General features: G+C 42.9%; 1 protein-coding gene and 1 non-coding gene across 4 annotated transcripts in view; one reads left to right on the top strand and one right to left on the bottom strand.

The window, feature by feature from the left end:
- The window catches only part of WDR33 (WD repeat domain 33), a 107070-nt gene that overhangs the window by 7714 nt on the left and 86425 nt on the right, over positions 1 to 12931 (top strand). The gene's annotated exons all lie outside the window — the stretch shown is intronic.
- On the bottom strand, positions 4582 to 4780 carry LOC119256419 (small nucleolar RNA SNORA73 family). The gene has a single exon (XR_005127754.1). It is a non-coding gene; the product is annotated as a small nucleolar RNA SNORA73 family (small nucleolar RNA).

The raw sequence follows: 12931 nt of genomic DNA, 5'->3' as shown, positions 1-12931 counted from the left end.
CTTCACAGGAGTTTTGATCAAAGGTAACAGTGAGACTGACTTACAGAGAGAGTAAGGGTGGATGGCTTCAAACTCAGTGAAGAGCTTGGTTACAGAAATTCTCTGAGGGGTAAAAGGTGGCCGAAGTGACTTGACATTTAAGGGACCCTCAGAGGCTGGGCCTTGGTTGTTGGGTTATAAGCACCTTGAAGTGTTTCTTGATGCTCATTCTGTTTCTTTTTTTTTTTTTTAAATAGAGGCATGTTATTTATTTATTTATTTGTTTGTTTGTTTTCGTTTTATTTTTTTTTATTTTTTATTTTTTTTAATTCTTTTTTTTTTTTTATAGAGGCATGTTTTTTTTTATTTATTCATTTATTTGTTTGTTTTGTTTATACATGCACTGGGTACAGTCAGAAGCATGGGAGGGTGAGAGAATTCACCAGAGCCAGAGCGGGGAGCAGAGCAGGCAGAAGGACCAAAGTACACTGCTGAGGGGAGCAGCGGGTGGCAGGAGAGGTCTGCGCGCCATGTGGGACCCTCCTCCGGTGGCCAGGGAGCAGCCGGGGATCGAACCGGCGCCGCAGAGGCCGCGGGCAGCTTCGCAACCCAGCGCTCAACCGCTGCGCCACCGGGGAGGCCCTTGTTTTCGTTTTATACATGCACTGGGTACAGTCAGAAGCGCGGGAGGGCGAGAGAATTCACCAGAGCCAGAACTGGGAGCAGAGCAGGCAGAAGGACCGAAGTACACTGCTGAGGGGAGCAGCGGGCGCGGGAGGAGAGGTCTGCGCGCCATGTGGGACCCTGCTCTGGTGGCCGGGGAGCAGCCGGGGATCGGCGCCGCAGAGGCCGCGTGCAGTTTCACAACCCAGCGCTCAACCGCTGCGCCACCGGGGAGGCCCGATGCTCATTCTGTTTTAAGAGTATTTATCTTCTGGAGAGAACTGAGCAGGTCTCTGTTGACCTATGGAGTCAGGCTTCACCTTATAGACCTAATGTCCCTTCTGGATAAATGTGACCACACCGAAGTCACAAGTTCCAATTCTCCTCCTGCCGGCCTCATGTTTTTATTTTCTTATCACATTTTTATTTTTAATTTTGCCTTGTTTTCTATAGTGGTTGTATCATTTTACAGCCTCACAAGCAGTGCAAAAGGGTTTAAAATTTGTCTACATCTTCACCAACACTTAATGTTTTTGGATAGTAGCTATTCTAATAGGTGTGAGAGAATACATCTCATTGTAGTTTTAATTTGCATTTCTCTGGTGATTAATGATGTTGAACATCTTTTTATATGCTTGTTGGCTATTTGTATATATTTTTTCTTTTTGTGTAGAAGAACTGGGGTGTAGGCCAGAGGTGCGGGGGTGTGTGTGTGAAAGGCTTCACCAGAGACAGAGTGGGGAGCAGAACTGGAAGATCTACTGAAATACACTGCTGAGGGGAGCAGTTGGTGAGACAGGAGAGGTCTGTTGCACCATATGTGGGTTAGCTCACTGGCTAGGGATCGAATTTAAGCCATAGCAGTGATAGAGCTGAAACTTAACCCCTAGGCCTCCAGAGAGTCCCTTTGTATATCATCTTTGGAGCAATGTCTGTTCAAGTCCTTTGCCCATATTTTAATTGGGTTATTTGATTTTTAAAAAAAAAATTTTTATTTATGCATACAAGACTGGGGTGTAGGCCAGAGTTGCAGGAAGGGTGAGAGGACTCACCAGAGACAGAGTGGGGAGCAGAACAGGCAGACTGACCGAAATACACTGCTGAGGGAAGCAGGGGATGTGACAGGAGAGGTCTGCTGCGCCATGTGAGTCAGCCATGTGAGTGAACTCATGTCACAGTGGCTGACAGTAGCTTGATAGTGCTGAGACTTTAACCCCTGCGCCACCAGGGAGGCCCAGGTTATTTATTTTTGTTGTAGACTTGTAGTTTATTTTTTCTGAAAGTTACTTTAATTCAAAGACAATAATAACACACAAACTGGTTAAAGGAACCTGTAAAACATTTGCCCAACCCCAAACTCATTACCCTAAGTGAACTTATGTACAGTAAGAAGACCCTCTCCCATTGCAATTGTTTTTTTAAGATTTATTTATATTAAGATTTATTTATGCATACAAGAACTGGGATATAGGCCAGAGGGGCAGGGGTGAGAGGATACACCAGAGACAGAGTGGGGAACAGAACAGGTGGATCTATTGAAATACACTGCTGAGGGGAGCAGCGGGCGAGACAGGAGAGGTCTGCTGTGCCATGTGGGTAGCTCCCTGGTCAGCTGGGGATCGCAATCATGTTGCAGTGGCTTGCGATAGCATGCTGTGCTGTGTCATGACGCATTTTTTTTTTTTAAAGATTTATTTATACAAGCACTGGGTACAGTCAGAAGCGCGGGAGGGTGAGAGGATTCACCAGAGCCGGAGCAGGGAGCAGAACAGGCAGACTGACGAAACACACTGCTGAGGGGAGCAGCGGACGCGGCAGGAGTGGTCCGCGCCCCATGTGGGACCCTCGCTGGCTGGCCACCGCCTGCAGGCAGCCTTACATCCCAGAGCTCAACCACTGCGCCACCGGGAAGTCCCTCATGATGCATTTTTGCAACAGATGGCACTAGTTCATTTTTGGAAGTACTAGAGTCATTTGCATCTATGTTATTGCTAGTCATTTGACAGTTCTAGCTTCATTTAAAAAAAAAAAGCGATTTGGTAGTTTTGGAGATTTTACAACAAATTGAAAATGGAAGATCAAATTGCATTTTCTTCATATTTTACTGTTTTACTTATGTAAAGGGAAGAACGTATGTCAAGCTTGTGAAAAATAACAAAGTTGGGCCTCCCTGGTGGCACAAGGGTTTAAGTCTCAGCACTATGAAGTTGTTGGCAGCCACTGCAGCACAAATTGGATCCCCAGCCAGGGAACTGATGACCCACATGGTGCAGCAGACCTCTCTTGTATTGCCCACTGCTCCCCTCAGCAGTGTATTTCAGCCTGTTCTGCTCCCCACTCTGTCTCTGGTGAATCCTCTCAAACACCCCGCCTTGCACCTTTGGCCTACACCCCAGTTGTTGTATGCATAAATAAATAAATCTTTAAAAAATTTGCATAAAATTTATGGTTACAATGCTCTACAAGAATGTCAGTGCCAGGAATGGTTCACAAAATTCCATGCTGGTGATTTGGATCTCAACGATGCTCCTCTGTCAGGGAGGCCCAATGAGGGTGATGATGACAAACACATTGATGGAGTCAAACCCATGTTACCTGGCACGAGAGATTGCAGAAACATTGAACAAGCATCATTCAGGTGTTCACAACTGCCTGAAAAAGCTGAGATACATAAGCAAGCTCAATATTTGGGTTCTGGGCCTCCCTGGTGGCGCAGCAGTTGAGCGCTGGGTTGTGAAGCTGCCTGCAGCTTCTGCAGCACCGGTTCGATCCCTGGCTGCTCCCCAGCCACCGGAGGAGGATCCCACATGGCGCGCAGACCTCTCCTCCCGCGCCCGCTGCTCCCCTCAGCAGTGTACTTCGTCACTCTGCCTGCTCTGGCTCTGGTGAATTCTCTCACCCTCCCGCACTTCTGACTGTACCCAGTGCTTATATAAATAAATCAATCAATCCTAAAAAAAAAAAAAAAAAAAAAAAGAATATATGCTTCAATAAAAAAAAATATTTGGGTTCTTCGTGCACTCAAAGAACTTCATTTGATGGCACGCATAAATATCTGCAGTATGCTCATTAAATGTGTGGGAAATGATCCTTTTTTGAAGCGACTGAGAACTGGTGATGAGAAGTGGTACGCAAACAGTGATGTGATGGTTCACCTCCAGTGACTTCAAAAGCAGGCATTCATCAGAGGAGGGTTATGCTCTCAGTGTGTGATTTTTTTTTTTTTTTAAAGGTTTATTTATTTCTGCATACAAGAACTGGGGTACAGGCCAGAGGTACAGGGGGGTGAGAGGATTAACCAGAGACAGAGTGGGGAGCAGAACAGGTGAATCTACTGAAATACACCGCTGAGGGGAGCAGTGGGTGAGGCAGGAGAGGTCTGCTGTGCCCTGTGGCTTGGCTTCCTGGCCAGTACTAAACCAGACCTGCAGTGGCTGCCAATAGCTTGATAGCGCTGATACTTTAACCTCTTGTACCACCAGGGAGGCCCCGTCCTTTTTTGATTTTAGCCATCTTTGTGGATGTGAAGTGTTAACTGTGGTTTTGATTTGCATTTTCCTAATGACTGTTGATGCTGAGCATCTCTTCATTTATTTATTGAGCATTTAAATATCTTTAAATAAGTATTTATGTATATCCTTTGCTAATTTAGAAAAGAGTTGTCTTTTATTATTGATTTGTAAGAATTATTTATATGGTCTAGATTCAAGTCCCATATCAGATATATGGTATGTAGATGTTTTTCTTACTCTGTGGAATTGTCTTTTCACTTTCTTGATAATGTTCGTGAAGCACAAAAGTTTCTAATTTTGGTGATGCCCATTTTATATCTATTTTTTTTCTTTTGTGGCTTGTATTTTTGGAGTCATCAGTTTTTTCTTTTAATTAAAAAAATGAAAAGATTTACAGTCTTTCTTACATGTAAAATTTTAGCATGCTAGATGTTTCCTGCATGGTTTGTCTTCTCAGTCATTGTCTGCAGGGCTCTGAGAAACTGTAGCAGTATGACAACGGAAGGCCCAGCTTTTATTTCCAACATTGTGGAAAAGGACTGTACATCAAGGGGCAGAAAGAAGCCTGTGCCCTCCTGTGCCTCCGCGACAATGTCTGGGAAGTGACCTCCCAGGGTGTCCACAGACCTTTTTTGTTTTTTTCAAGTCAGGTTGGCAGCATATTTTTTTTTTTTAAGTAAATATTTATTTTCTTACATCATTTTTTTTTTTTTTGGTACAATATTTGATTGCTTCCCTCAGGTGTGGTCCCCATAAATCTCCCACCACCAAATAATCTTTGAACTGTCACTGTAGTCCTGGTGCTCTTCCCTCCCACGTGTTGACCCCTTTCTCCCTCCCTCCCCTGCTGTTTGCCTCGATGTGTATTTTGCCTGGGCAAGTTTCGTCTCTTTCTGACCCTTTGTTTGGTTTCCCTGTATCATAAGTGAAACCATCTGATATTTTTCTTTTACCTTCTTATTTCACTGAACAAGGTGTCTTCCACCTCTGTCCATGTTATTGCAGATGGCATGAGTTTATCTTTTTGATTGCCGAGTAGTAGTCCATTGTGTATATATGCCAAATCTTTTTTTATTTTTTTGGCAAGGATTTATTTATTTATGCATACAAGAGCTGGGGTGCAGGTCAGAGATGCGGGGGGTGAGAGGATTCGCTAGAGACAGAGTGGGGAGCAGAACAGGCAGACGGAGTGAAATACACTGCTGAGGGGAGCAGCGGGGAGTCAGGAGAGGTCTGCTGCACCATGTGGGTCACCTCCCTGGCCGGGGATTGAACTTGTGCTGCAGAGGCTGCAGATAGCTTCAGAGTGCTGCGTCTTAACTACTTGCACCACTAGGGAGGCCCCTATGCCACATCTTCTTGATCCAGTCATCTAGTTTTGGGCATTTGGGTTGTTTCTACATCTTAGCTATTGTAACTAGAGCAGTGGTAAACATAGGAGTGCAGGTTTCCTTTCGAAATAATGTTTTTGTGTGCTTTGTGTAGATTCCTAGGATTGGAATTTTTGGGTCATGTGGTAGCTCCATTTGTAGTAATTTGAAGGTCCTCACAGAGCTTTCCATAGTGGTTGGACCAGTTTGCACTCCCACCAGCAGTGTAAGAGGGTTCCTTTCTCTCCACATCCTCACCAGCATTTGTTGTTGCCAGTTCTTTTTAATATGCACCTCAGGATGGTATCATATCTTAAGGATACTTTGTCTAGGGGCCTCCATGGTGGCACAAGGGGCTAAGCACAGCATTGTGACGCTATGCACAGCATTGTGACGCTATCCGCAGCCTCTGCAGCACAAGTTTGTTCCAGCCACCCAGGGCTAACCCACATGGCAAAGCACACCTCTCCTGTCTCGCCCGCTGCTCCCCTTAGCAGCATATTTCAGTCAGTCTGTGAATCCTCTTGTCCCCTGCGCGTCTGGCCTGTACCCCAGTTCTTATATGCACAAATAAATAAATCTTTAAAAAAAAGAAAAAAAAAAGAATACTTTGCCTAACCTAAGTCCACACATTTGCTCAAGCAGTTGATTTTTTTAACCAAGAATGTGGGTTATGTACATGGATGTAAATAAGATTACGAGTTTTGACTTTTGGTTAGAAAGTTGTAATGAGAGCCTCCCTGATGGTGCAGGAGGTTGGGCGCAGCACTGTGAAGCTGTCCGCAGCCTCTGCAGCGCAGGTTTGGATCCCAGCCAGCCAGGGAGAATCCCACATGGCACACAGACCTCTCCTGCTGCCTGCTGCTTCCCTCAGCAGTGTATTTCGTCAGTCTGCCTGTTCTGTTCCCCGCTCTGTCTCTGGTGAATCCTCTCACCCTCCTGCACATCTGGCCTGTGCCCCGGTTCTTGTAAAAATAAATAAATCTTTCAAAAAAAAAAGTTGTAATGAGTCTGACTTTGTGGTTAGAAGTCTATAAGCTTTAGTTTCGACTCCTAGGACAGCATTTTTTGGTAACTTTATCGAGCTATTATTTTGTAATGGGGGGGTTCCTGTCAAAAATAATGAATATATGTTTTATTAGTGAAAGTTTAACTATTTTTAGATATTTGGTTTACTTTCAGTTAGTTTATTTTATCCTTAATAATTAATAATGTACTTTTGAAACCTTGGTTGACTTTTTTTTTTTTTTTAAGATTTATTTATGCATACAAGAACTGGGGTACAGGCCAGAGGTGCAGAGGGGTGAGAGGTTTCACCAGAGACAGAATGGGGAGCAGAACAGGCAGATCTACCGAAATACACTGCTGAGGGGAGCAGCGGGTGAGGAGAAGAGGTCTACTGCGCCATGTGGGTAGCTCTCTGCCCGGGGATCAAACTCGTGCTGCAGTGGCTGCAGGTAGCTTCATAGGTTGCATCTAAACCCCTTGCGCCACCAGGGAGCCCCCAACCTTGGTTGAGTTCTTTGGAAGACCAAAGTGTTAAGATAGAATGTGTCATAGCATGCAGGTACCATAATTTCCGCATACTGAGGCACTATTACTAGGCTTTTAGATCAATGTGCATAGGAGAAGTAGACACTGAGAGCTACTGTTTCAAAATCAAGAGGCATTCAAAGCCTTAAAGTGGTAAATTCACCTTGCTGTTGTCAAATTTGGAATAGTGAGGACCATCTCTTTAAGATTTCAGTTTGGGAAGGATTGTGTTTTCTTATCAAATTCTCTGACCTTCTGTGTAGTTGTTAAGCTGGATATTAAAATGAACTTGAAGAAATTTTGGAAAATTTTTACCTGCTCCCTGTGTAATAGTGAAATTATAGAATTACTTCTACTGATCATCAGCTCTAGACTCTTTACTGAGGAAATAAAATTTTTTCATTCACACAGTTAGTGGCAGAATGTAAGTCATCAGAATAGCAGTTTAGCATTCTTTCTACACACACACACACACACACACACACATTTTATGATATAACTTGAAGGGCTTTTGTTCTTTGTCTTTGGGCGAGAGCTAAAATTATAGTAGTTACACAGCTAAAAAAGTCTAAAATGGGAAAATCTTCCACCATGAATTAAGTGGTCACCTTATATTGTGGTCCTGAAATTTCCATATCTAGCTTTGTGCAAAACTGATCATGAAGTCGGGCCTCCCCGGTGGCACAGCGGTTGAGCGCTGGGTTGCGAAGCTGCCCGCAGCCTCTGCAGCACCGGTTCCATCCCCGGCCACCGGCAAGGGTCCCACATGGCGCGCGGACCTCTCCTGCTGCCCGCTGCTCCCCTCAGCAGTGTATTTTGTCAGTCTGTCTGCTCTGCTCTCCCCTCTGGCTCTGGTGAATTCTCTCACCCTCCCGCGCTTCTGACTGTACCCAGTGCTTGTTTAAATAAATAAATCTTTTAAAAAAAAAGGGAAAACAAAACTGCTGTAGAATACTAATTCTACTCAAAATTGCAACATAATGAAAAACAAAACAAAAAAAAAAACTGATCATGAAGTGGGGCTTTGGTGCATTTTTATTTTAGTTACCTAATGGTTTTAGCCTTTAAGTTAGCTAGATAATCTTGGGATTTAGCATAATATTTCTTGGGTTTTTTTTTTTTAAAGATTTATTATTTATGCATATAAGAACTGGGGTACTGGCCAGAGGTGTGGGGGGTGAGAGGATTCACCAGAGACAGAGTAAGTAACAGAACAGGCAGACTGACTGAAATACACTGCTGGGGGGAGCAGCGGGCGAGACAGGAGAGGTTTGTCATGCCATGTGGGTAGCTCCCTGGCCGGGCATGGAACTTGTGCTGCAGAGGCTGTGTATAGCTTCACAGTGCTGTGCTTAACCCCTTGCGCCACCAGGAAGGCCCTCTTGGTAGATTATATATACACAAAACAAAAAATGCCCCCACGCCCCCAACATACAACTTAGTGTCTTTCTCATATTAACGTTAAAGTATTCAAATTCATTGGTAGTTGGTATTATTAGGTAGTTTTTTCACCCACATTTTTTTACCCCCAGAGTATTTTCAGATATACATTGTTTAGATATTTAATGAATTACGTTAATTAGCTCTACTTAATAGACATGAGTGGTTTCCAGTGTTCTTATTCCAAACAGTGCTCCATTGAAAAGCCTTGTGTATGTGTGTTTTTGCATATTGTGCACTTTTAGTAGAGAGAAATCCACGTAAGTGGAGCGGCTTGGTCAGAAGTATGTGTGCTATTGATGTTAGGAATATTATGTTGGTTTTTCTCACAACAAACCAACGTTTGTGTTATATTTTTTGTTTTTTTGAGTGATGTTTCTTCTGAAGTGATGAGAAGTCATACTTCAGAATGAATTATGGAAGTTAAAAATCACTAAATTGTCCCTTTTTGATAACTTTTGTGTGATAGGTGGGTGTATAGATTTGTGCATATATATATGTCTTCAAGTTTTATGGGGAGATAATAGACTTGTATCACTATGTAAATACAAAGCATACAGCATAGTAGTTTGGTTTACATTTATTGTGAAATGATGGACCACAGTAGTTTTAGTCAACATCTGTCTTTTTTTTTAAGGATTTATTTATTCATACAAGAGCTGGGGTACAGGCCAGTGGTACAGGGGGTGTGAGAGGATTCACCAGAATCAGATTGGGGAGCAGAACAGGCAGATCTACTGAAACACACTGCTGAGGGGAGCAATGGGCAAAACAGAAGAGGTCTGCTGTGCCATGTGAGTTAAATTCCTGGCCAGGGATCAAACTGGTGCTGCAGAGGCTGCAGATAGCTGCAGAGATCTTCATAATGCTGCTACTTAACCCATTGTGCCACTAGGGAGGGCCTGACAACATCCATCTTCTTATGTAGATAAAGTAAAATGAAAAGGGAAAGTTTTTTACCATGAGAACTCTTGGGATTTACTTTTTTAACAACTTTTCTATATAACATGTATCCGTGCTAGCTGTAGTCATCAGGCACATTGCATCCCTATGTGAGTTGCTTCCTGGCCGTCCAGGGATTGAACTCTTGCTGCAATGGCTGGCGACAGCTTCATAGCGTTGTGTGTTTAACCCTGTGCCACCAGGGAGGCTCTGTACACTCTATCTCTATACATTCATCTATTAATGGAAATAACTTAGGTTTTCTGAAGTATTTCCATGTCTTGACTATTACATACAATATTTTTATGAGCAAGGGGTACAGATAACCTTTTTGAATTAGTGTGTTTGTTTTCTTTCTTTTTTTTTTTTTTTTTTAATAGAGGCATGTTTTATTTATTTATTTATTTATTTATTTGTTTGTTTGTTTGTTTATACATGCACTGGGTACAGTCAGAAGCGCGGGAGGGTGAGAGAATTCACCAGAGCCAGAGCGGGGAGCAGAACAGGCAGAAGGACCGAAGTACACTGCTGAGGGGAGCAGCGGGCGGCAGGAGAGGTCTGCGCGCCATGTGGGACCCTCCTCCAGTGGCCGGGGAGCAGCCGGGGATCGAACCGGCGCCGCAGAGGCCGCGGGCAGCCTCGCAACCCAGCGCTCAACCACTGCGCCACCGGGGAGGCCCTAGTGTGTTTGTTTTCTTTGGATGGGATCCCAGAAATAAATTTGCTGGTTCATATGGTCCTTCTATTTTGAATTTTTTGAGGGCCCTCCATACTGTTTTCCATAGTGACTGTACCAGTTTACATTCCCATCTGTAGTACACAGGGTTTCCCTTGACCCCACATCCAGGCTGGCATCTGTTACATCTTGTCTGTTTCATGATGGATAGTCTAACAGGCGCTATCTCATTGTGGTTTTCTTTTCTTTTTTTTTTTATAATTCATTTTTTTTTTCTTTTTAAATTTTTTTTATTTTAATATTTATCAATTTTTTTTTACTTTTTTTTAGACAATATTTGCTCCCCCCCACCCCCTCAGATTGAGCCCCCATAGAATTTCCTAACCCAAGGCACCCGTGCACCATCACCACAGTCCCCTGTGCTCCTCCCTCCCTCCCTCCCTCCCACCCCTCTCCCTCCTCCTCCCCTGCAGGATGGCTCTGGTTTACAGTTGTCTGTTTTTGCTTTGTTGTGGTTTGTAGTGGTTTTCATTTTGTTTCCCTAGTGCCTAGAGATGTCAGGCATCTTTTCCTGCACTTGTTGCCTTTCTTTGAGATCTCTTTTGAGAGATGTCTGTTCAGGTCCTTTGCCCATTTCTTAATTGGGTGATTTGTTTTTTTCTTCATAGAATTAAATGAATTCTTTATATGTTTTGGATATTAACTCTTTATCATACATATGATTTATGAAATATTTTTCCTATTCTGTAGATTGTCTTTTAATTTCTTATTTTTTTTCTTAAAGATTTATTTATTTATGCATACAAGAACTGGGTATAGGCTAGAGGTGGTGGGGAGCTGAGAGGATTCACCAGAGACAGAGCGGGGAACAGAACAGGCAGACTGACTGAAATACACTGCTGAGGGGAGCAGCGGGGATACCAGAGAGGTCTGCCTCTCCATGTGGGTTTCTCCCTGGCCAGCTGGGGATCGAACTTGTGCTGCAGAGGCTGCAGATTGCTTCATAGTGCAGTGCCCAACCCCTTGCGCCACCAGGGAGGCCCTCGTTAATTTCTTTTGCTGTAATGAAGTATGTGATGTATTTTTATATAGCAAAGTTTTATGTTTTCTTGTTGCATAAATTATATAAGTCAAGACCTGAAAGGTAAGTCCCTTAGAGTCCTGTTTGGTATAGGTAAAAATTTTAAATTTCAGCAAAAAATTTAATAAAAGATTTTAGTGAAAAGAAAAAAAGCTTATCTTGTACTTGGATTACTGTAGTTGATTAAATTGGTTTGTTCCTTTACATCGCACAGTGTAATTTACCTTCTAAAACTCAAAATTTAGTAACTACATTACTGAATGAATCATCATTGCATACACCAGATACTTTTATAATTTTGGGACCACATGGGAATCAGATGAAGGTTGTGTATTTTTCTTCCCAGTAAAAATGCAAATATTCATATTAGAATTTGTTATTTGACTGTAAGATAAATGGGGTCATTGAACTCCTTTTGCCCATTTGTGTATTCATAGACTTGAAGGCTTTTTACTTTATCTGGTAGATTCAAACTCTTTGACATGTCTAGGTTGGCATAACAGGAATTTCAGATCAAGTTCTAACACCTGCACTTAGATTTCCAGCTTCTTCCTCTTTGCTCACAACCCTATCCATGAACCACTTAAAAATACTCAGCATACCTAAAATTTATAATATTGTATGTCAGTTGTATTTCAGTTAAAACAAAGACACTTGATGTTTCCCCTTTGCTTCTATTTGCTGTTTATTTTGCCTGGAAGTGCCCTCTTTCCCTTCTCTGTGGGGTATATCCCTGCCTCTATTTCTGCATAAATTAGTTCACTTGAAACTTTCTGTTTTACATCTGTGTCTTTCACCGTGACTTCTTGTTTCTTCCCTCAGCACTTTAAAAATAATTTTTCAGTGAGCACTTACCAGTTCATCACATACCTTTTTTTTTTTTTAAGATTTATTTATTTATGCTTATAAGAGCTGGGGTACAAGCCAGAGATATGGGGGTGAGGGGTGAGAGGATCCACCAGAGACAGAGTGGGGAGCAGAACAGGCAGACTGACTGAAATACACTGCTGAGGGGAGCAGCAGGTGAGAAAGGAGAGGTCTGCTGTGCCATGTGGGTTACCTCCCTGGCCAGGGATCAAACTCGTGCTGCAGAGGCTGTGGATTGCTTCATAGTGCAATGCTTAAGCCTTTGTGCCTCCAGGGAGGCCCAAGTTCATCATGTACTTAATGAAAACTTGCTGAGCTCCATATCTGTTTTTTGTAATTGTGGTGAAATATGCATAACAAATTTCTAATCATTTTAAAGTACATACTTTGTGACATTAAGTACATTCATGTGGACTATCACCATCTATCTCCAAAGTGTTTCCAATTTTTCCCAACTGAAACTACCCAGTAAACATTTACACTCCCCATTTCTCTCTCCCAGTCCATGACAACCACCTGTCTACTTCTTCCCCTGAATTTGATGACTCTTAAGAACTCCATGTGGCGCAAGGGGTTAAGTCTCAGCACTATCAAGCTATCACCAGCTACTGCAATATGAGTTAGACCCCTGGCCAGGGAGCAACCCACATGGCGTAGCAGACCTCTCCTGTCTCACCCACTGCTCCCTTCAGCAATGTATTTCAGTCAATCTGCCTGTTCTGCTCCCCACTCTGTCTCTGGTGGATCCTCTTGCCCCCCATATCTCTGGCCTACACCCTAGTTCTTGTATGCATAAATAAAAAATAAATCTTTAAAAATAAAAGGACTCTTACTGTATGTATAATTTTGTGGCAGCTTACTTAGCATA

This window comes from Talpa occidentalis, unplaced genomic scaffold (genome assembly GCF_014898055.3).
Source record: "Talpa occidentalis isolate TD23 unplaced genomic scaffold, MPIMG_talOcc4v2.1 talOcc4.3, whole genome shotgun sequence".
In the NCBI taxonomy this organism is placed as follows: Eukaryota; Metazoa; Chordata; class Mammalia; order Eulipotyphla; family Talpidae; genus Talpa; species Talpa occidentalis.
This window is presented reverse-complemented; position numbering and strand designations above follow the sequence as displayed.